Here is a 22,212-nt window from a genome sequence, read left to right as displayed (position 1 = left end):
TCTTTATTATTTCATAGTTTATATAGAATTTAGTATATTATTCGTGTCATTGGTAACACAACCATTGTATGAACTATGCAAATTGCTCCAACAGCGGGAATATTTTTGGTAATCGGTAATGTTTCTCGCACAGCATTCAGCATGACGCCACGGCTTGAAATTCGAGTCAGTTCTCCACTCAGACAGACAGTACTGTCAGGGGGTTGAGGAGCAGATAATTAACCCTACTTATGTACTGTTTGTGATTATGTATGTGTCCATTGTCAACGTAGGAGAAATGAAGAGAGTTCTGTTTCACTTTTTTATTGTTTTTAAATAGAACGACCATAACAGCTTTTGATGTAGTCTGCTTGTAACCTGCCAAACGAAATACACCTTTTATCGGGATGAGACTGATGTCACTTTCTGCGTGCCTTCAGGTGAACATAAATTTACCTCTAGTGACGTAAAAACCCACATCACCTGTGTCCAGCCATGTGTCACCTTAAACTGGTCGATACTGTAGGGCATTTTCTCTTTCGTTTTGAAGTTCAATGTGTGTGTAGGAAGGGGTTGATTCCCTGTTTACGTGGCTCATGTTCGTGGGTATGTACACACGCCCGAACACACACATCGCAGTGTCATAATTCCGCAGCCATAACTTTCTTTTTTAAACAAGTGTAAGCTAAATTTTTGTGGAAGTTTGTGATCGTAGAGAATTTCAGGCTCCTTGAGAGAGAAGTTAGCTTTTTCTATAATAATTGCCAGCGATATCTGTATTTATCAATGGTAAATCTTATTCCTCAAACTATTCATTGTATTGTCACTAATATCCGAACAGTGTCGAGGGCCGGAATCAATCTTGTCGTGGGCCGCGTCCTACCCGCGGTCCGTAGGATGCTACCGCTTTTGTTGGCTGTTCTAAACACGGATAAACTATGAACAAAATTAGTTCGGGATCACAGTTGTTTTGTCCTCTGCTGTTGCAATGTGTCCACACTTCATGGTTGTAAATCACTTTTCGTTGTGATTTATTTATTGGCCTTGGTGTTTATTTAGAATACAAATTTATTTTTTCAAATATAAATAGAATTTTCCTCCGCCGTTGTGGAACGGGAAGTCGTCTGAACTGGTTATGAAGTTTTGGGCGTAAAGCCTGGCAAGAATATGAACGAACACATTTCCTGTTTTGACAGTGATTAACTCTGCTGCCAAAATGTTCACACATTGCAGAGTGTTTTCCATTAAAAAAATTGCCGATTTTAAATAGATTTTGTTATGTAGGCCTACAATTTGTTCTGCGATTAACCATTTTTTTATTTTAACTTCTTTAAAGTATAGTAATAGTAATAGTAATATTTGACAGATACAAACAAAAATTAAATACGCCATAAAACTTATTTTAAACCCTTCAGTGCCGAATATAATCCAAATTATTTCGGTATTTTGGCGTTAATACATACAGACCGATGGGGAGACCCTGCACTAAAAGATAGATGTGCTGTTGTAATAAATGTTTTTTAGCATTGAATCTAGCTTCATTGTTCCTCAGGCGAAACTCACTTTGTCTTAGTGGTAACAGTAGCGTAGAACAAATTAATGGTGTTGCAATTTTAAGAAACTGTTTCTTTGTAACTAAGATTGGAGCAGTTTGTTCCAACTCTACAGTTCGTCAGTGCATCCGAAAGAATATATACTAGGATCATGAACAAGGCTGCTATCTGTCTTTATTGTATTTGTGGTTTATTATTTAATGACGCTGTCAGTAGCTCATTATATGGCGTCGAATGATCAGTGGGTAATGAATTGGAGAGGATGTGGAAGGAAGCGGTCGTGGAATAATCTAAGATACTATTGCGGCGTTGCGGGAGGGAGTGAGTGAGGTAAAGCACTAAAAGTCTGTCAGAAAAACAGTTCTCTCCGGGTGGAAATTAGAACACCGAACACGGGGAATCCCGAATACGAAGCAGGAGTGCTAATCGCTTGACAACGATACATTGTCTAATCAGTTGGGTGGTTTCCCGTCGTTTTGAAAATGAGTAATACAGTGGTTGATATGAGAAGCATGGTTGCCATTTGAACAACGGATTGCGGCAGCTCCGGTCTGCCTAGTAGTTCATGTGCAGACCACTAAAATTGAAGGAATTTAAAAAGGAACGTTGTATTGTTGTTATTATTTTTAATTCCTTAGCATTGTGGTGCGATTGTTGAGGGGATTTGCCAGTGTTTTATTCCCGCACTTCCTGATTCTAGGCTAGGATTCACGACTTATAACATTTTCTGTAAATTCCGAAACAAGGCGTGTTGTCTTTTTTATGGCAGACCTTGTGCTTGAACACGTGTCTGGACGGGTTCTCCCTGATGTATTTAGAGGGGAAGGGGGAAGGAAGTTGTGATCAGCACCAGAGCAGCAGCAGCCGCTGCTTCATGGATGGTCAAAGTCCCTCCTTTCGTTCAATAGTTCCAGCTTCAGCATTCTTTTGTCTGGGTTACCAACCATCACCTCTCAGAGTTCTTTTCTTGGGAACAACCTGCCGCCTGTCATACACTGGCTGAAGAAAGTCTTGCAAATGCTTCTTTAAAATGAAATGTGGTGTTATTTGCTTAACGTTACTGAGCGAGATCCTGAATTCTTGACCCCATATGTTTTTTTTTTCAAATGCGCCGTTAGTCTAGGTCATGGGTTATTAACCCGCAACGTGTTGATATTTTTTGTGCGACCCGTGTGTACTTTTGTAATATCCTGGCAGACCACCGGTCTATGTGAAAAGCTAAATGTATCCATGGATCTTAAAAGGTCGAGTATCCGCGGTTTGAATATTTCATCTTATGATTTGTAACATTTCTGAGAAGCAGGCTGTGGTAGGGGATGATATTAATTAAAGTGGTGACATTTGGTGATAATAAACCGTAGAACTTGGCTTATATGAAAGGAGCAGCAGTAATTGTAGTTATTAATAGTGTAATACAGTGGTTGTTACATGTAACTTACGAAGAACCGTGGAATCCCCCCCCCCCCCCGTATGCCAAGAGTTTCCCAAAGATCCGCGGTACCTGTGGGGCCGTGAGGTTTTCCTCGGATGGGATAATGGTCCAGTTACGATATAACATTTACTAGGGGTCAAGATTACATTGTTAAGATATAATTAATAGAAGACGTACTTCTTGTTTGTCTGTAAGGTTTATTAGTAGTAATTTTTGACGTCGTTAAATTGCATATCAAGTAATTTTAGCTTTTGGAGAGATTTAGGGTATCGGTAGAGAATATCCTATTCGATATCAGTCTTTCGTTGTTCAGCGTAAAAAATACGGTTTGTCTGGAAGCTGAATTTCTGAATTTAGAAATACCTGTTTCGAGAATTCGCCGTGCGCTGTATACTGTAAATAAAAGTGTTAGATACCATATTTCGTTCTTGCGGCCAAACTATCAGTTTTCGATGTGTCATCGGAAGGAACCACGGTCAGGATTTTACTTAACGATGATGGATGATGTAGGTAAGTAAGTAGGACTAGATAGGCTCGAAAAACGATTTGAGGTATAGCCGCACGTACATGTAATCTGCATTGAGTGTTACATGCAGATGTAGCAGTCGGTTTTATGTAACATTTTGGGTGTGTCCAGCCATATTTCCCACTTCAGCTACATCAGCACGTCATTTCCGTCGGAACTGAATTAATATATCGTCTGTCGGACTGTATCGTAGAACATGAATTATGAGCATCGTAAATTCACCTTCTAGTAGGCATTCTTTGTTGGAGCGATTAAATCAGCGACGGTGGAAAGGGCGGGCACGAGCTACTACTCAAGGCGGTAAGAAAAAATGTGCTTGAGCAAGTACGTGTATCAGTTTTATTTTCGTCGCTCTAAAATGTGCTACCAGTAAGGGAACTAACAGAGCAGTGAATATGGCAGACATTATCCACACTACTTCGGGCGGCTTCAAGTGGTCAGGGCCTATTGTCCCCAAGTATGTCGGGGCATGTGATTTTGAAGGTTTGGGATAGTAAGCTCATATTGCCAACTGGGTTTTGTTTTTAACGTCGTCCATTGTCTGAATGAACAGCATGTACTCGGCTGTTCCGTGGATATTTCGTTTTGGGAAATCGACTCCAGGATGCCGGCAGTAAACACTTCCAATCCTATGTTGGATTAATTTAACATTTTTAAAGCAATTAGAATATTTTTGGCACTAGGCAATAATTGGCGTAATGAGTCACGCAGTATGGAAAACAAGCAAGTCCCATGCAATTGGATGGTTACGGATTGCGCAATAGCAAGGCTGGATCATCCATTAGACAGGAAATAAACCATTCCATTTAATGGCCGTTTCCGGAAATCGCTTTTATGTGATGGCTATCTTTGTTTCTAGTGTTTGTTTGTATTCCCACAGAGAAGGAGATGGAAGATGATAATTGTGTGATAAGTCACACGGTTTAGTAACATACTGGCATTGTAAATATCCCCTGTGCAACTGGACATAACGTTATTCTCCAGTGAGAGTCCGGTTGAAGCTAAGCAGACATTGTTCCGAAGTCCAGCTGTCACTTCTGGGTCGACCCCCGTCTCTAGATGGGTTGCTCGTGATATGACCTGTTGGACCAAAGTAACTTCGTATCAGGAGTAGACATGTAGTGAGGACGAATGTGCGTGTGAGGACCGCGAGAAGTAAAAGGCAATGAAGCTTGTATTGCCCATATTATAAACATTATTCCCCAGCGGCAACACTTTGTGGTAGCTCACTGTCTCATTTCCTGTGTCGATTATGTCAGGTTTACACAGTATATACGTTTGTTTTCCATTTACCCACAGCTTGGTCCCGGCTACAGTACTTTTCTAGTGTTAACATTTTATTTTCACAAATGCAGGGCTTATACAAAACTAGTTCCACATCGACACCTCAACCGCTGTTCCAGATACGTAACATGCAGTGATATGTCATAGGGTGGGTGTACGCAATGCCCGTTAATTTAACGAGTTTGCATAATGCATGGTATGGAGGAACGCTCTATTCCGTTCAAGATATTATATTTGTTAACCATCTGTAGTCAGAAGACGCCTTCCGTCTGGGTTGTTGCGCCGTTCATAGTTCTGATAATGGAGGCAGCATCGTTGGTGAAGTTGTACCAGAACACACGGCACCACAACCCATGAGACAATCATCTTCGTACTCGCCTCCGTGAGAACCTCAAATCTCACATCTCTGTAGACTCCTTTTCATTCTGGATGAGGTATAGGCTTTGTTTTATTTGTTTGGAAATTGGGAAGGCGGCAGTTTCGGTGTAACCGAAGAAGGATTTTCACTTCAGAACAAATACATTTACATACGTGTGTCGGTCCACGTAACTGAATTTAAGGGACAGGAGCAGACGTTCGCTAAGAAATTTATGGATAAATAGTGCATATCCAGAAAACCTCGCCAGTTTTGACTAATAGAGGGAAGGAATAGTCTGAATTACATAAAGGCCTAAATTATAGAACATGTAAATATTTTCAAGCAGTATTTGAAATAAACAAGCAAATTTATTTGTAGTCCAATAACGCGTTGACGTAGATGTTATTAGGGCACAGTTATGACGAAGAAAATTGAAATGTTTATTTTAAAAACAACATTTAGGAAAACTTCTCCTTTCGGCGTAAATAAAATGCATTGATACAGAAGGGTAGGGCGGGCGGTCCAAATTCATGAGGTGTAACTGTATTGTAAAAGGTTTAGATACTGTATCAGTTCTTTGTAATACTTATAAGTATACAAGTAATTGCGATGGTGTGGTCATGTGAGGCAGAATTCTTCACTCGCTGTGATTCAGCATACGAATTGTTCTCTGTTTTAAAGGGGATTTCCTTGTGTCTGGATGATATAGGGACGTTGGTCGCATCATCGGATGTCTCGACACTCCTTCTGTGCCAAGTTAACCAGGATGTAACTCATCACGCGAAAAATGGCGAGCGACAGACCCGTTCCACAACCACTCGCTGCTGTAGTGATATTCCTTCTGCGCTCCAATTTTGTATGCGCTCTACGCTAATTGATACGCAGTTGCGGTTACATGTGTTGCATGATCTCATAGCTCGTTGGTCCCGTGGATCAATTTGTATATGACACTTACTTAGATGTGAATTAATCGTCAGAGCATTCTGTGGCCGTTTTTAAACGCTGAAGTGGTTTTTAGTGAATTTAACTTTGCTGTGTAATAATTTTAATATGTCTCTTGACTAGATTATTCTCCTACCTCTCTTTGGCCTTTCCCTGCCTCTAGTACACTTGTTTAGGAACGGGACATATGCATAATGTTTAGAAAGAAATATTAACTGCTGATAGGTAGCCCTGAAGCTGTGTGTTTGATGCACCTTATAGGCCTAATAACGAAAATATTTCTGAATTCTGCTATAGGTACAGAATGCAGTTTTGAATATTAATTTGAAGTATACTGTTTTCTCTCCCTCTTTTTTTCCCCAATAGATCAGCTGTTCATAGGACGATTATTCGTGTATCAGTATCTGAAGAAAGACATGAGACTGTAATGATCTTATTAATTATTTATAGAAATTTAAAAGGTGACTCAGGACAGACGTATTGCACAACATTCTCTAGAATTTGAACATTAAAAATGTGTTTAAATTAATCCTGTAATAAACATTTTTCTTATTTATGTTCTATTAAAAAAATGCCCCCTCCCTTTAGAAGGCGCCATTAAGAAAGTTCAGGAAAGTCGGGAGGAATTAGAATAGAATGGAATATATAAAATTTTGGCGTATGCTGGTAGTAGTTGTTTGTGTAACCTCACTCAGGGGTTTTAATAAGTATTGAACTTGTAACATTTGTGTTCTCAATTTAGGGATCCCTTGTAATGTTTTTTATATTATTCGAAGTACTTACATTTCACGTTCGTTCGTCAAGTTCGTATAAACGCAGGACATTAATAGATTAAAAATTAATATTTAGTTTTCGTGGGCCGTGTGCAGTCCCCGATCCCGATTTTTCACGGTACTGACTAACATTTGGATTTCTAGAGCTTAATTTACAGTATCGCTGTCATTTGATCGGTTGCTTCCAGTTACTTATACTGTATATGAGTAGTTTGCTACTATATTTAGTCGTATTTAGTATCATTGTCATTAGAGCATAGCAAATATTTTATCAGCAAGTTGATATCTTAGGAATGCCAGTTGATACGAATCAGCACATCGACAACACTCGTGCTCATATCGATATCGTAGGCCTATTACTTTATGGGTACATCATTCTAATGAAGTCATATTGTAACTGTAGTAGGCCTGAATTGTTAATATTCGTACATCGAATTCATGTACAGAAACGTATGCCCTGCTTTATATTACTACAAGTAGGTTTTAAATACAGGTAGCCCTCGATTTGTGCCGATTCAGAATAACGCCGATTTTGAAACCAAAAAGTCAAAAAGTGAGAAAATATATTTTACTATTATTTATAACGTTTTACAATGTATCTCGTACTGATTCTTATAATAAATCGTAATTCTTACATCGCTGATTTTGAATAAAAATTATAAATACAGTCATCTCTGCAATTACGTATGTTTCGTTAACGCGAATTTGCTCCAATGAGATCGATGAATCGGTAAAAGCTGTTTGTGAAATGCAAACTTTTGCATATGCGAGTTTGCTCTTACGCAATTTCATTCCTGGCGCTTTAAACGAAAGTCACGCATGTTATCTGGTCGGCAGTTGTCGACAAGGATGGGCGAGGAAGAAACTGCTATGACACATTGGCTGTTTCTAGACGTGGTGTAAATAAAGACGAAAAAAGTGTCTTTGGATCTGGCTTCTTATGTGGTAGGGGGAAGCAGAGGGTTTAATTTCTGGTTTTTACGATTGAGCTCATACGAAACCAGAAACTTGCTGCCATTGGATGCAGATTACCGCCGTAAAAGATTTTGTGAGCCGTCGCACCACATCCCATGTACGAGGTTTGTGTTTTGTCTGGACCAGACAGGGGACGACTAGACAGGCAGCACCAGGCATGACTGGTCGTATTCCTCACTCTTCCTGTCTTCTTCTGTCAGTGTGAGCGACCTTATTTAATTTTTCACATTTTCTGCACGGGACGTGACTGGTGCTGTTTCGAACAGTTTCGTCTTGGCTTGACGGTTCTCCGTGGTTACAGCTTTGCGTGAGGACAGAACTATGCAGTAGACTTGTGGGCGTTCTCTTCCTCAGTTGTTCCTTGATAACAGAACAGACCCTTTCACATTATACCTGCACACGGTAAAAGCGGGTTGTTCGAAGGAGGGTATTTTTCTGCAAACTCTATCCTTGGTTCTTAGCCAGTTGTCCGCGAACCAAGGCCGGTCTGCGCCAAACTGATCTGATTATAATTATTTTATTTTCCAAGAACCTGTAATCTTTCACTCATCAAACTCTCTATTTCCATTTTTGCCACATCTATCCAGTACTTTAAAATTAAGCAAATTCTCAAATCTCCTCAAATAAGGCTTACTATATACCCTACTACGTTTACTAAGCAAATGTTTTTCTGGATCCTATAGTCTTATTTCATTGTTTTTCCGACAAAAGTTTTAAGTGAGACCGGGCTGCCAGGCTTGCTTTTGCATTTGTTAGTCATCTGTTCTTCGGCATTGTAGTTTCCTTTTTAGTGTATATGGCCTTAAATTGAATTATAGAGCTTCGCTCATTAGCATCACACGCCTTTATTAAGCACGTTTGCCACTGCTTTAAAATCCAGTAACTTGTCATGTCGCCCCAGAATTTGTTTATGGAATTAGTTTGCTTCTAATCTCTTACAGAAATAATGTATGTTTTTTAACGGGGCTTAATATTTTGGTCATTAAAGAATTTCGTATGTTTAACCACTGCGAAATTTCGGAAAGTTGGAGAAAGCTCGATAGTGGTAGACTAATGAAGACGGGAACGAATTTTCCAAGATTGAAGCTCCTTTTTCTCTGTCAGGGAATTGTGCTGGAAGCCTGTAAGAACATATTTAAGTAGAAAGGGCTACTCATCGTGCCGTACACTCGTATGACCTTTACTTTTAAACGAATAGCGCGTACAGTGTGACGCACACGTTTTAGTCCTCGTTCGCTCGTAGCTACAAGCGCCGAAAACTGTTTTGACCCTCAGATGAAGGCCCTGACCTTCTCGTAGTATCATCTGAAGAGTTCCAAATAATTCTCATAAGCAAGTAATATTACTTAAACTTATTTGTTTACAATCGATGCTAATTAACGTGCTAGTTATGCGTTCTTGAGATTCTTCATTCCTGAAAAGACGTCATTCTCCGTACCTTGTGACCTGTACTTCATCAAGTACGTCGCATGCTCGAACATGAGTTTTAATTTTTTTAGAATTCTGGGCGTTTAGAGGGCAGCGCTCGGAAGATGGGCGAGGAAGGATGTCGCATTATTCTAAGCACAGTTATTATCATCAGTGACTTGACAGAACGTCGCTCCGTTATATATTGAGACGGGCGGTTCCTGCTAAGATCTCGTATGCAGTTCACATTTTGCCCATGCTACGTGCCTACCCGGTCTTGACATTTTTGATTTTGTCACCCCAGTATTATTTCATGAATATTTAAAAATAATGAAGCTTATCGACATGTAATTTTATCCTGGACCCCCAGACTGAAAACTGTCGTACACTGACGTATTCCTACAACATAGGAAGTTTGTCCTTAGTTGACAGCTGCTCATATTTACTGGATTCTCCAGCCGAGTCTTGCTGGGGAACTTAAAGATTGCTGTAGAGATGCCACAGGCCTTATCAATTGTATGGGGTGTGGTGTAGACCGATAATGCTGCCTGCCTGCGAGCCGGTAATATTGGACGAACCCTCTCAGACAGTAACTGCTCTGTTCATAGTGTTGTATGAGCTTTGGACCGAAAAGTGTTAAAAGTTGAGACAGTGATACTGAATTGATACTGGAATAAAACAACACAACTTAAATATTCGTACATTCCAGATTTACAACTGTTTCTGCGAGTCAGAAATGACAAGCAAATAAGCAGACATACCACTTAATTTCTTTTATTACGAAACTACAAATAAACAAAACATTAACGTGGGTACTTTCACTTTTAATGTACTCTGTATTCCGAAAACAAATAATGCCAGTTACGGGCTTCATCTCTGACCTGGCGCTTGGCGGGTCTCTTGAATAAAGACAGTGAATTTTACATTTATCGTTTGAAACGCGTGATTTTTTATTAGAAATTCTTCCACTACCTCCCGCGCAATCTTTACGTGTGATATCATTTATGCGGGAAGTGAAGGGGGAACTTATAGTTCCATAGTGTCGGTGCCAATATCGGATGGACAAGTCATGCGGAATATGAGTGTACTCGTTTTGCTTGAAAGCTTATTTTCTCTGCGCTAACTGGCATGAGGCTGAAGTACACGTCGTATGAAATCAGGACGCATACTAATTAGTTTGTACTAGAGCGCTGTCTACGTGGACAGGCTTTGAATCATTAAGAACTTCATGCTCTTTCTCATAGGTCCAGACTTATTCAGTACCCTAACCAATAGCCTAGTAGCTTCAAAATGCACCAGGTTCGATCCCACCTATCGCCACAGATCTTATAGTAAAAAATTATTTAAACATTTTTCGGTATAATGATTAGTACTCGTTAGCAAACAGTGTACATTTTTCAACGTAATATGAACAATTTTTATGAGGAAAATCGTTTTATCGGTATTGTTAAAACAAACTCTCCGTTGAATATTCTTGAAAATTGTTTGTTAGATGAGAAATAGATGTAAGTTGAGTTTTGCTGCATATTTTATATTGGAATATAACTGTGCTCTCCATGAAGTTAGTATAGCATTTTGTTAATAATAAGCATATTTTACACTCATGCATATACGCTGTGCTTTGTCGTGTTTCCTGTGCATATTGGTCATGCTGTTACTGGAAATTAAATCATAAATCTCAAAACGTTTGAAGCCATGACATTATGAAGATGACTCGATCGCCCAGATGATGGAACAGTTAGCACCTCTGAAACGTCGATCAGTTTCTACCAGACTTCACGGCGCATCATCCCAGAAGACAGTCGTCTTCATTGTCGTCACTGTTAGAATCTGAAATCTCACATTATGCCTGCCAAGTGGCAGGTAGTTGGATATTAGTGATGAATCTGTAGTCTTTAGATGTACAACTAGTATTCTTAATAATACATAATATACTTTAATGTATATTAAATTTCGTGGTCGGTAATTTATAATTGCCAGCCCTTGTCTGCTGATGGGTGCATTTGATGGAAAGTTTTGTCACAAGTTCTTCGCAGAACTAATTGTTATATTTTGCTTCAGAAAGCAGTTTTGTACACGTCATGTTACAGCGAGTCCCGCTGTAAGTGCCGATGTGAAATCTTTTCCTCTTACATTCCATCAACGAACCGCAGCGGCCATCGGTCATTGGTAGTGAGCCCATGCGGAACTTGCAGTATCAGTGTGAGTTCTTAGAACGAATTAAAAAATCACTTTCACTGTTCATTTCCGGGCTTTTTTTTCTCTTTCTCTTGTCCATCGGTAAGCCTATAGTTGTACCAGAAACCTTCACGTTGTACGGCTATTCGGTAGCTTACATATTAACTGGTATCCATTCGTTCAGGCCGATTTTATTTTCCACACTCTTGTATGGCGCTCACGCTCTTGGAATCACTTGAGGTCTTGGGTCCCACCCGTGGCTTCTGCGTCATGTTTCTCCAGAGATTCTCCAGCGGGCCGGTCCCCGCGTCCAGTGGTTGCTTCGAGATATTTTCCAACGAATCCTTGATCGGAACTGTGCAGAAAGTCTAATCTGTGTTTGGTGAAGAACGCCACCAATGTCGCTGGTGTAGCAATGGCGGTACGTAGCTTATAACGAACCGGTAACCCGCGTTCATTTCTGAACGATTCGGTCATGCTCGCGTATCATCCAGGAAGCGTCCGAAGAATTTCCTTATGACCCAGGGCCGAACATTGGCGGAGAGGTTACCGTTCGTAGTGAGATTTATAATGTTCTTACGGTGGTGAGTATGAATATGTCCTCAGACGACGACGATGATGATGGTGGAGGCAAGCACCTCAAAAGCGTCGGCAAATTTCTACCAGACTTCACGGCGCAGCATCCCAGAAGACACCCATCTTAAGGTCACCTTTCCTGCCCATTATTCCGGACATTCCAGGTTAGAACTCCTGAGGGGACTGGTGATCTTTATAGATCAATATCCTGCAGGCGGTGGACAGGAATTTATCTTGAAATGGGCTACAGCCGCTTCCTCCTGGATCTCTTTGTTACCACTCAGGAATATTCCAGCATGCCTCGTTTGACGCTGCTTAACTACAAGCTAAATACAATATTACTGCGTGACCAGATGAACGGTCCGATTCTGTGGTTCACAAACATCATGCACACTGACTGTCTCATCCTTCTTGGCTTGGTCGCGCTATAAATTAGACAATTTTTAGTAATCGATTAAGAATGGGTAGTGGGATTCTTCTTGAATTGTTTCTCTTAATAAATTATCATCTAAGTGCAGCAGATGCCGTGTTACGTATTACGGAATGAAAGACGAAGATGTGTGGGTCATGAATCACGTTTGGTGCATAGATTTGGGATTATTCCTACAGTTGTCAGTGCCACAGACATCTGCAACGGAAGTTTTATTTTTTTTTATTTGTTTAACGGGACCACAGGAAGGAGGAGAATACTCGTAAATTCTTCGTGGTAAATTATTGCGCCAACCTATCTCACTTCAGAGGAGGAGTTTGGTTCACTGCCCGGAGAGAAAGTGATACTCATAGCTTCTGTGGCTTGAATACTGAACGGAATGAACATAATTCAGTATTCTCGACTGAAGGTCGTGCTATCAAATTCGTCACGCACTTGAAACTGAAAATAGTAGCCAAAGGGGCAATGCACATGCAGACCTAACCATCATTGTATTCGCACGGCAGCGTCACCGTCAAATGGCAGGGGTGGATGTTTGTATTTACATTCTTTTGGATTAAAAGCAGAGGAAAGATGCATCCTGATTTTGAATAAGTATATTTTTTGAAATAAATTCGTGCCGATTATTGATACGTAATTGGCTTCGGTGTTCATTTGTCGTAGGTACAAATCTGTTATCATAGCTTCTCTTCCTTTGTTTTTAGCGACTTGTGTTCGATGCGCAATTTTGGCTTCCGAAGAAACACCGCGTCGGTTGTTGAATATGTTCCTGCGTTTTGGCGAAAATTTCAGTTGCCATCTTCAGGATGAATGTCTGTGAAGGGCAAAGGCCAGCTTATAAAAATCTGGAAGTTGGAGTGTGGTGGGATGCAACGAGGTGAGCAGAAGAGCGGGGTGCTATTTATTGGGGAGGTACCACGTGGCTGTAATTTTTTGTCATCACCTCATTCGTTAAGGATGTTAAAATCACTAGAGTTGCTCGGATTTATAATTATGAGGAGTAAAATTACTTCTTCGAAGAAATTGAGTTATTTTAGAACTCTGTTGTTCGTGTGTTCGTCTCTGTGCTGTATCTGTAATTGGCCTTCTGGTTGTTGATACAGCACACTAATAATAAAGAATTGAATTGAATTGAAAGGTATCCGATGGAAAAGATTTTGGATGAAACGAATGAAGTTCGATCAGTTTCATGTAATGTTGGAGTTATGTTTTACACAGGTCGGCAAGTGGCCTAACCTCTCGACTACTAGACAGTGATAGTAAATATGAAGGGTATTGCTGTAATACCAGGAATGTTTTATGCGAAGCGTCTCCGTTTCTGGATGTGGTTCGTAATGGTACGGAACAAACGCGTTACTTGCTTGGAGGGACTGCGAAACTAACGGAACGCCTCGGCATGAATGATTTCGGCGAATTTGTGTTACCTAACCCCGGCCGAATACCATCGTTTCAAAAATACCGAGGTAGGCCTACATTTTCCAGTCTTTTCACTCAGAATAAATTTTGTGCTGCATGATTTGTCGCATGCGGCGACCACGTCAAAAACTACCTGGTGCTCAGGGTCGAAAAAATTACGTATGAGTTAGCAGGAACGTCACACAATTTGTTATCAGAGTGAGTATGGAAAGGACATTTGGTTTGTACTAATGATGACGACACACTTATGCAATGGATAACTCAGATTCTTTTGTGAAATCTCATGCACGGTGAAGACATTTCCCAAGAGGAAGAGACTTGACTTTTGTCAGTTTCGTTGTGTTTCTCAAAACAAGGTTAATATTGGCCAGATAAATCCAACGGACACCCTCACAGTATTTAAGCTCCGTTTCAATATTGTTATTGGCCTTTGTCCTTCCATCTACTTCAAGGTGGTGTATTACTTTTATGTTTCCCGACTATAGTTGAGTATGAATTTTCCTTGCGTGCAACAAACACATTATTGTTTATTGCAGCGTATAATACTGTTCTCTGCAGTTTCTTTCGTACGTGATGTGGGCTTTAATTCTTTATTTCTTTTCAGTCTATCCGCATCTTCACTTCCACATAAACTTTCTGCGAAAATACCGCGACTCTGATACGGTACTCCAAATGCACCTCCACTCTTCACCAGCCTGTGTGTCCATTACTCATTCGTTCTCCTTGCACAATACGTAATGTCGTATTGCTCCAACGTCTCTGTCGTAAAAAACAAAACTTTTTATGCGTATTTACAACAAAAAATTGCAAAACGCGTCTGTTGGTCTCGCCTTGTCTGTTCAACAGCTAGAGAACCGCAGAAACGATTTACGTGAATTTTTTATATATGAGTCTCAAGATGGCTGTCTTCTTGGTTATTGCGCCTTGTAGTCAGGTAGATGTTTACAGACGTTTCGGAGGTGGATACTGCCTCTGTCATCAGATAATAGAGGCAGCAAGCACAAGAGTAGACTGACAAGGCTGTCGTGGTCTCCAACAGTGTAACGTTCATGAAAATCGATTAGCTGACATTTAAAGGGGAGGATGCACATCCATACAGAGTACTGATGTCCTGAAGAAGGGAAGTAGACAAAATGTATCTTATAATTTACACTTATTAAAGGTGTAGATCTCTGTCCAAACACTCGGCTGGTCTTGGAGTAAATATATTCAGTTTCTTATTGAAAAGTCTGCAGCCACGTTGCTCTTGTGGTTGCAGTTTGTTGCCAGAAAACTGAAACGCGCGGAACGACGAGGCTGATACCAACCCAGGTACAGTTCAATCCAATTTAAGTCGTAAATCTGTAGTGTGTAAGTCTTCTTCATGCACTCCGCTCTGCTTAGAATGACGTCCCTGTTGTACAGTCGGAACCGGCATGTTCTGTCCATTTGGTCTCTGCAATGTTAGTAGTTGCTTTGATTATAAAAGAGAATTTATGCTTTTGAGAAAACGGCACGCCGAATTACAAACGTATCAGAGACATGGTGTCACGCTTGTTTGTTTTGCGACATGTAAGAAGAACTGGGTTTCTTGTTGTTCTGAATGCGAACAAGGCCAAGCGGCATTAAGGGCAGAAGACCAACATAAACATCTTCATTACAACGAAAGTCTCAAATCTCTTAAAAGAAATAAAGATGCTGAGGCATTACTTCATATACCTGGACACTAAAACAGATAAAATGTTACCATTTTGCTACGCCTCTAATTGCAGGCGTAATAATTGTCTCTGCTCGCTGTTGAGTTTTGTATGTCGAAGCTTCTGTCTAATATTACACCAAAGTTCATTTGCGTTAGTCACTATCAGAACACACCATTGGACTCTGCTCTGAGCCACTGATATCGCTTGTGTAAATTATCAGCCCAGATTGTCTAAAACTGCCTTGGTCATTTTTCATTATAACGCAATAAATTCTTATCAGTCATACGTCATTAAAATCTGTCAGCGAACTAAATATATAGACTAGACCCTCCCTACATGTGGGATATGCAAGCCACAGTTTTTTTCCGCTTCGTATAAGGATTCTAAAGAGCTCAGAATTGCACAGAAAGATTTCGATCAGCTGTTTAGGATTCGAAATATGAAAAGGTCGGAATTCGCATAATAAAAACTCTTTTTTAAGAGTTTATGAAGTTGTAATGTAAACACCTTTACTTTAGTTTCATAATCCCCGTTTTAAATTTTGTTTATTAATTTTGGGCTATAAACCTATGTGTTTTTATTCGTCACTGAATTCCTCATTTTTAAAACCAGTGTTGTAACCTTCTATGCTTGTGGCGTGACCTGAAGGCCGTGTTGATTATTTTGTTGGGCCATTGCTGTGGCATGGCTGGCAGGCAGCAGCAAGAATTACTGAGGCCTGCCAGCCTCATGAAACGAAACAGCATGCATGTGGTGGGGAACGACTAGGAAGTCAGTCGAAGAGCGTCGAGTCAGAAGAAAAGTTCGCTTATTGCGCGTGTGAAACGGTTTTTGTACTTCCTCAATCGTTCGTATAGTCTTGGTGTAACGAAGGGAAGGTTTTAAATCTGTATTAATTTTAAAGTGAATATTAAGTACTCAGATCCACATTTTACAGAAGTCAAATGGAATAAATGATTGTACGATTTTCGTTGGTCAGATTGTGTGCATCATGGAATTCTTGCCCAAGTCCAGGTGAGATTTTCTGTCAGTTCCTTTGCTTTTGATATTTATGTGTGGTTTGAAATGTGTCGAATTGCGGTCACAGAATCATAACATAAATCGGACAATTTATTTTCATTGGAATAATGCATTTTCATGCAAATGTTTGTGGCTGTCGGCCATTTCTCGAGTACTTTGGTTCTACGTACGGTCTCGATTCTGAGTGGAAAAAACGTATTTGCTTACGAGCTATGTGCATTGCGCCTCGAAAGTGCATTAACATTTTTTATTTTTGTTTCCAGGTGAGTACCGTTGCTGATTGTATACACGGCGAGGATACCATTTCTACGCCGGAAGAATGAATCGCATTGGCGTTTTGGATACGTGCACGTCCAGAAACTGTTTCAGCTCGTGTGAGTTTGCCTTGGGAATTATGAAGAGGGTGGTGTCAAAAGCAGAGACGCGTTTCCTTTTTTTGGGAGGTGGGGCTCGTCATAAACTCGGTATTCGCTTTGTATAATCACTGTTGCGGCGCAGAGTTTAATTACAAACAAGGAAAAACAGTTCAATACTAACATTTTTATTGTGATGTCAGCTTGTCCCTGAAGCTATTTGTAAATTTATTTTGAGCCAGTTTCCGCATAGGGATGTCCTCTCCTACCCCCAAAAACGAGGCTGTTTGTGCAACACGTCCCGGGTGCACGCTCAACATGCGTGGCTTTTTTTGACTTTTTTGCTCTATCCGAGGGAATAAGTTGGCTGTGCAGTTTTAGTGCCATTCCCAACTTGACTGTAATGCGGTGGTCAGTACTTTTGTTTTTAAAGTTCTGGGTTGTTTATCTAGGACGTGTCCGTTACCGTAGAGAATTTATATTACATCGAAGTATGTGGTTGATGGTTACAGTGTTGAATTGGTATGGTCGTGGGAGAAAGTGGTCATGGCTAATTTGAATTAAACATCTTTTCGTTCGATAGTGGCTGAAACAATCACAAACATATTATACAGTCCGCACGATGGACATCGAACCGGGAACTGTAAGAATAAGGAAGGGTAGAAAGAAGACAACCGTGTTCGGACTCACCGCCGTGAAAACCGCAAATCCTACACAAGGAAGGGTAGTAACGATACGCACCATTTGTATGTTCATAGTTGGGAATACGAATGCAAAGCAAGCAACATCCGACGCGGTGCAAGTTGTATTAAAGAAAACGCAATGCGGAAACGAATAGCAATTTTGAGGTACCATATACCCCGACAACATATACACGTGGGTATTTGAGTACGTTACGGTGGCCCTTTCAAGGAAGCAGCGCTCGCGAGTCTCCTGTCGCTGCGGAAGTATTGGTATGTTTACTGACCATGAGAAATTGCATAGGCAGTGAACACGTGGCATGCTTCAGACATTGTGTCTTCCAGAGTGTTTATTTCCTTTATGTTTACGAAACTTGAGTCCGAAGGTTTTTAAAAATAATGTTGATTGTTTAATACAAATGCGCCCAAAAATCTTCGCTATGCATGTTCGCATTTAACAACTCAAGACCGCTTTGTTGTTTTGCATTAAATATTGTATTGTGGAGGTTCACAAAAATTTGTTGACACATTCCAATTTCGGACCATATCTTTCGGTAATTTCGGACATTTCAGGTTCTTATGGTAGCGAATGTGAAGACTTTTTTCTGGAATGTTGCGCCGTGTAAACCAGTACACGTTGACGTCGGTAAACTTCTGCCAGACTACACTGCACAACAACCAGAAGACAGACATCTTCAATAATAATTGGCAGTGTACACAAAGGTTTGCGGTGCACGTCACACAAAAGGCTCTGGTTACCGAATAATTAGTTTAAATGTTAGGCTGAACTTTGGTGTGGAAAATTCCACACCAAAAGCTGACTCCATAATCAACGTGATTGTGATGGAGGCAGCAAAGATCTCCGAAACGTTGATAACTTCTACCATTTTGCACGGCGCTACGACTCAGAAGACTGACATCTTCGTTATCTCCGCCGTGAGAACCTTAAATCCAAAATTTCTCGTTTTTTGTTGTTCCGCAGAGCACACGGATGTCAATGAGAAACCCATTTCCGCGTTATTTAATTGAAATATAAAGCAGCTGTTTACAAGTATCAATTTGACGTGAATTTTGGGCCGCTCATCGTGTGTAATTTTAGAACATGCGGGCCGCGAGTTTGACATGCCTGCTCGTGTACTGGAAACGGAAAGTTCAACAACGTTAACAGAAACGCTAGCCACAAAAAATGTTCACATCAATGAGTCGCGTCGCCTATTACATAATGAGAAAGGCTGGAAGGTTCGTCGTGCATGAATACCTCTGCATTCCCAAATAATTAGACTTACTGAGTTCCTGGCTGCTTCTTGTTCGGTTACCCAGAAACACAGTCCTGTGCTTACACTCCGTATCGGAAATGAAAATCACTTCATGCCAGTTTTCAGTGTCGTCCTAAGTGTTTAAAGTTTATGACAGCGCATGAGGCCCCTCCCTGTTGTAACTGCCGAGTTCACGAAGCACTGTCTTTCAGATTTTGCAATATCGGCCTTAAAGTAACAGTGTTGCGTTTGTATTCATGCTGTAGCTTCGTCGTATTCGCGTTGTACGATCTCTTTCCATGATGACTTTGTTTATTGTGCCGGAACTGCAGCCTGTGTTATCAAGGCAGTTGAAACGTCTCTTAATGTCGGTGCAGAAGGCTCGTCATTTGGCGGAATCCCAGTTTCAAGGTCATTGCCGTACATATCTTAGTTTCTCCCATTACCTGCCCTTCAGCTTCCGGCGTCAGGCGCCGTTATTAATACTAAAATAACCACGAAGGGTTAAACCCTACGTAACAAGCGTTAAATAGTGTTTTGGGTTCTTATACAAACACATTTAGTGACCGCTGTGGTGCCAGTTGGAATTGTTTTCGTGATTTTTTTGCTTCCGGTGATTGCTTTTATAATACACAAATATACGTCTAGCAATTTCATACACCTTTCCTTCCACGCGTCATTCGATACGGCGTATACAGTTTTAATACGAAATACAGGAGCAAGAATTGGAAACTGATCTATTTGCAGAAGCAAAGTGGTGAATGTAAGAATAGTAAAGTGAAAACTCTTGAAGCTGGAAAGACCCACTGCTACCCGGTCACTCGCCCGCTCCCTGGAGTGGTATTGACTTGTATGGATTGTGTAGACTTGGAAAGCCAGGTTTAGAGGGAATCGCCATCAGTGAATTCTGAAAATAAATCGGTGTCAAATCGTACTCTGCACAACCTGCGGCAAATTACCCGTGTGATTCTTAAGGATTAGGTTATGACTGTTTGTGTGACTGTTCTTGTGTTAATAATCTGTAGAACTACATATGACTGAAAATAGTGTTGTGTTATAACGAGCCGTGAACTTGAGTTTCCACGTCCCTTATTAAAACTGGATATATAATATGGTATTCTGGTGGCATCGCACGACGAAAATCATTCTTGACATTGATAGTAGTAAACTTGTGGAATGCGGATTCTGTTTTGTAGACTACCGATGTGGACGTCTGCCCACAAATCTCACGTAGCAAAGCTGAAAGTGTAGCAGGTGCAGAAGAGATAGCATGAATTGGAGATCGATCCATCCTCGGTGCAGTTGCCCAGCATCCACTGCTGGCTTCCTGCCGACTCTGCGTCTCATCCCACCGAATGAGACCCTGTCCTAGTTGGTCCTGTGCCACCGGCAGTCTCTGATGACGTTTACTCCAGTGTCGCATTGGCTCGTGCTGCGCGTTCCAAAGTTGATGAAAGCTGGTATACGTTAATGAAGTTTAATACAGGCAGTCCCCGCTGTTACGAATAGGTGCCTTCCTGGGAGGTTGTGAAGTGAAATTTCGTAAAGGGAGTAGCAGTTTCCTATAAGCGCAGTTTCATAACATGAGCAACAAATTAGAAATCAGCAGTTTTGTTGTCTGAAACAAAACATGCTTTATTTAAAACAACAGATATTTTTTCACAAGGTGCACACCAAAGTAGAGAGAGCATGTGCTTCCGTATTTCCCGGAATAACTGGGCGACGGTGCGTTGCGACGCGACGTTCACCTTAGCACATGTTCGATTTAGTACGGAAGACGTCGGAGGACGAGTCATGCTGAGAGTGTGCACTTCATTGAACAAATTACTGCTCGTGGAGCTAGACAAAACGACTATAGAACACCGTGAAAGTGTCTTGGGAAGCTGATAGTCGCTCACGTGGCCACGAAATTCCCTATTTTTATGTAACGCAAAGGCCCATTATCTTATTTACGAGAGCTCAGCACCAAACCCTATATTGAACTACAGGATGGGTGGGAAGTAAGTAGGCATTAAATAATCGCTTTGCATTGGAAATATAGAGGTTATAACCATTTCTCAATGCCTACTTACTTCCCACCCATCCTGTAGATTAATCCAATTCTGACCCTCAAACCATTTTTTAAATCAATATTATTATATTTCGATCTGCACCTATGTCTTTATGCATTTCGATTATTATTGCAATTTCATTGCTTACATAGGTGCCTCAGTCGTTTATTACAGTGGCTGGCCTTCATCTTTCTCGTCTTTGAACACGAAATTCTCGTTCTTTCAATTTGACACATGCCCATTGCCCGGAATATTTATTTATTTGAAACTAACTGGACCTTGTGCATGAGTTGTGTGGGTGTCTTGAGTTGAAAAATTCGTAGAACGTATTTACCGTGGAGAAATTTCGGTATGCAGTTAATATACCAGCTACTGTGACAGTTAATTTGTATCATAGAATTTTTGCACTTGGCAACGTAAACGTGATATAACGCAGCGAGGGCTTGATGCAAGACAGGAAGGAATAATAAAGTTGTTAATTCCATTTACTTAAGTGGAAATTTCCAAATGATTTCAAGTCCTTAATCAGAGCGTAAATTATGTTAGTGATTCGATCTTGACTTGTGAACATCCCATTTCTGACTGTGGGATACAGTTATTACGTTGTACGGTCGTCTGATATTAAGGTCGAACACAAGACGATAAATACTGGGAGCCTGATCAGCTGGACTTAAACTTAACCTTTAAATTCACTTTCCACTGCATCCACTTCTATATCAATTAGCATTAGCACGGTTAACATGAACTTACGTAGTAAATAAATCCTCTCGTGGGATATAGAAGAATATGTTTTTACAGCTCTGTTGGAACAGTATTGGAAGTGAGCATTTTCGCCCTTCTTTCATGTCCGCAGTGAAAGACCTCGCAATAAAATTCGAGAGATTTTTACCTGGAACATAGTTGAAATATCTTTATCAGGTGGTAATATTTTTAGTTATGTAGTATATGTGCACATACTTCGTCTCCAGCCTCGTGATGAAATGCGGATTTTTTGATTAAGCTTTCTTATGCTTTAGTATGATACAAGAGTTTTAATTCTTATTTCGTGTGTTATCTGTTTAGCGCGGTTTGTTACGACACAGTGTGTCGAGACAGCCTTGAAGGACGAGTGGCAGCCATTTTTAAATACTGCTGTCGATAGTATATTTTGTCAAAGTAATGTTGTTTTTTATGTTGTAGTTCGTTGTGTTTATGTTGGCGGGTTTTGTAAATTGCACACCCACTGCCTACGCTAGATAATAATGATGTCCATTGCTTTCTCCGGTTTGCTGATCAGTGGTGTACTTGCAGATATTCGTTCGGAAATAATGTGCTTGTTTAATAAAATGCCGTATATAAATGTCG

At 40.5% G+C, this 22,212-nt stretch overlaps 1 protein-coding gene across 5 annotated transcripts in view; it reads left to right on the top strand.

Moving 5' to 3' along the window:
* Synd (protein kinase C and casein kinase substrate in neurons protein Synd) overlaps window positions 1-22,212 on the top strand; it is a 63,163-nt gene that overhangs the window by 11,942 nt on the left and 29,009 nt on the right. Inside the window, exon 1 of one of the 5 annotated variants that reach the window (XM_022086916.2) lies at window positions 16,190-16,522. The exons of 1 other annotated variant lie outside the window; for it this stretch is intronic. The gene's annotated coding sequence lies outside the window, so the exon portion shown is untranslated. Of the gene's footprint in view, window positions 1-16,189; window positions 16,523-16,791; window positions 16,903-22,212 lie in introns of those variants that run through there. 3 more of the 5 variants (XM_022086911.2, XM_022086915.2, XM_087352152.1) reach the window with 3 other exon arrangements.

This window comes from Zootermopsis nevadensis, unplaced genomic scaffold (assembly GCF_977971745.1).
Source record: "Zootermopsis nevadensis isolate Lab colony 2312 unplaced genomic scaffold, Znev_1.0 Znev_ptg000020l, whole genome shotgun sequence".
NCBI classification, from domain to species: Eukaryota; Metazoa; Arthropoda; class Insecta; order Blattodea; family Termopsidae; genus Zootermopsis; species Zootermopsis nevadensis.
Note: the sequence above shows the minus strand (reverse complement) of the source record. Positions and strands in the feature narration are given on the sequence as shown.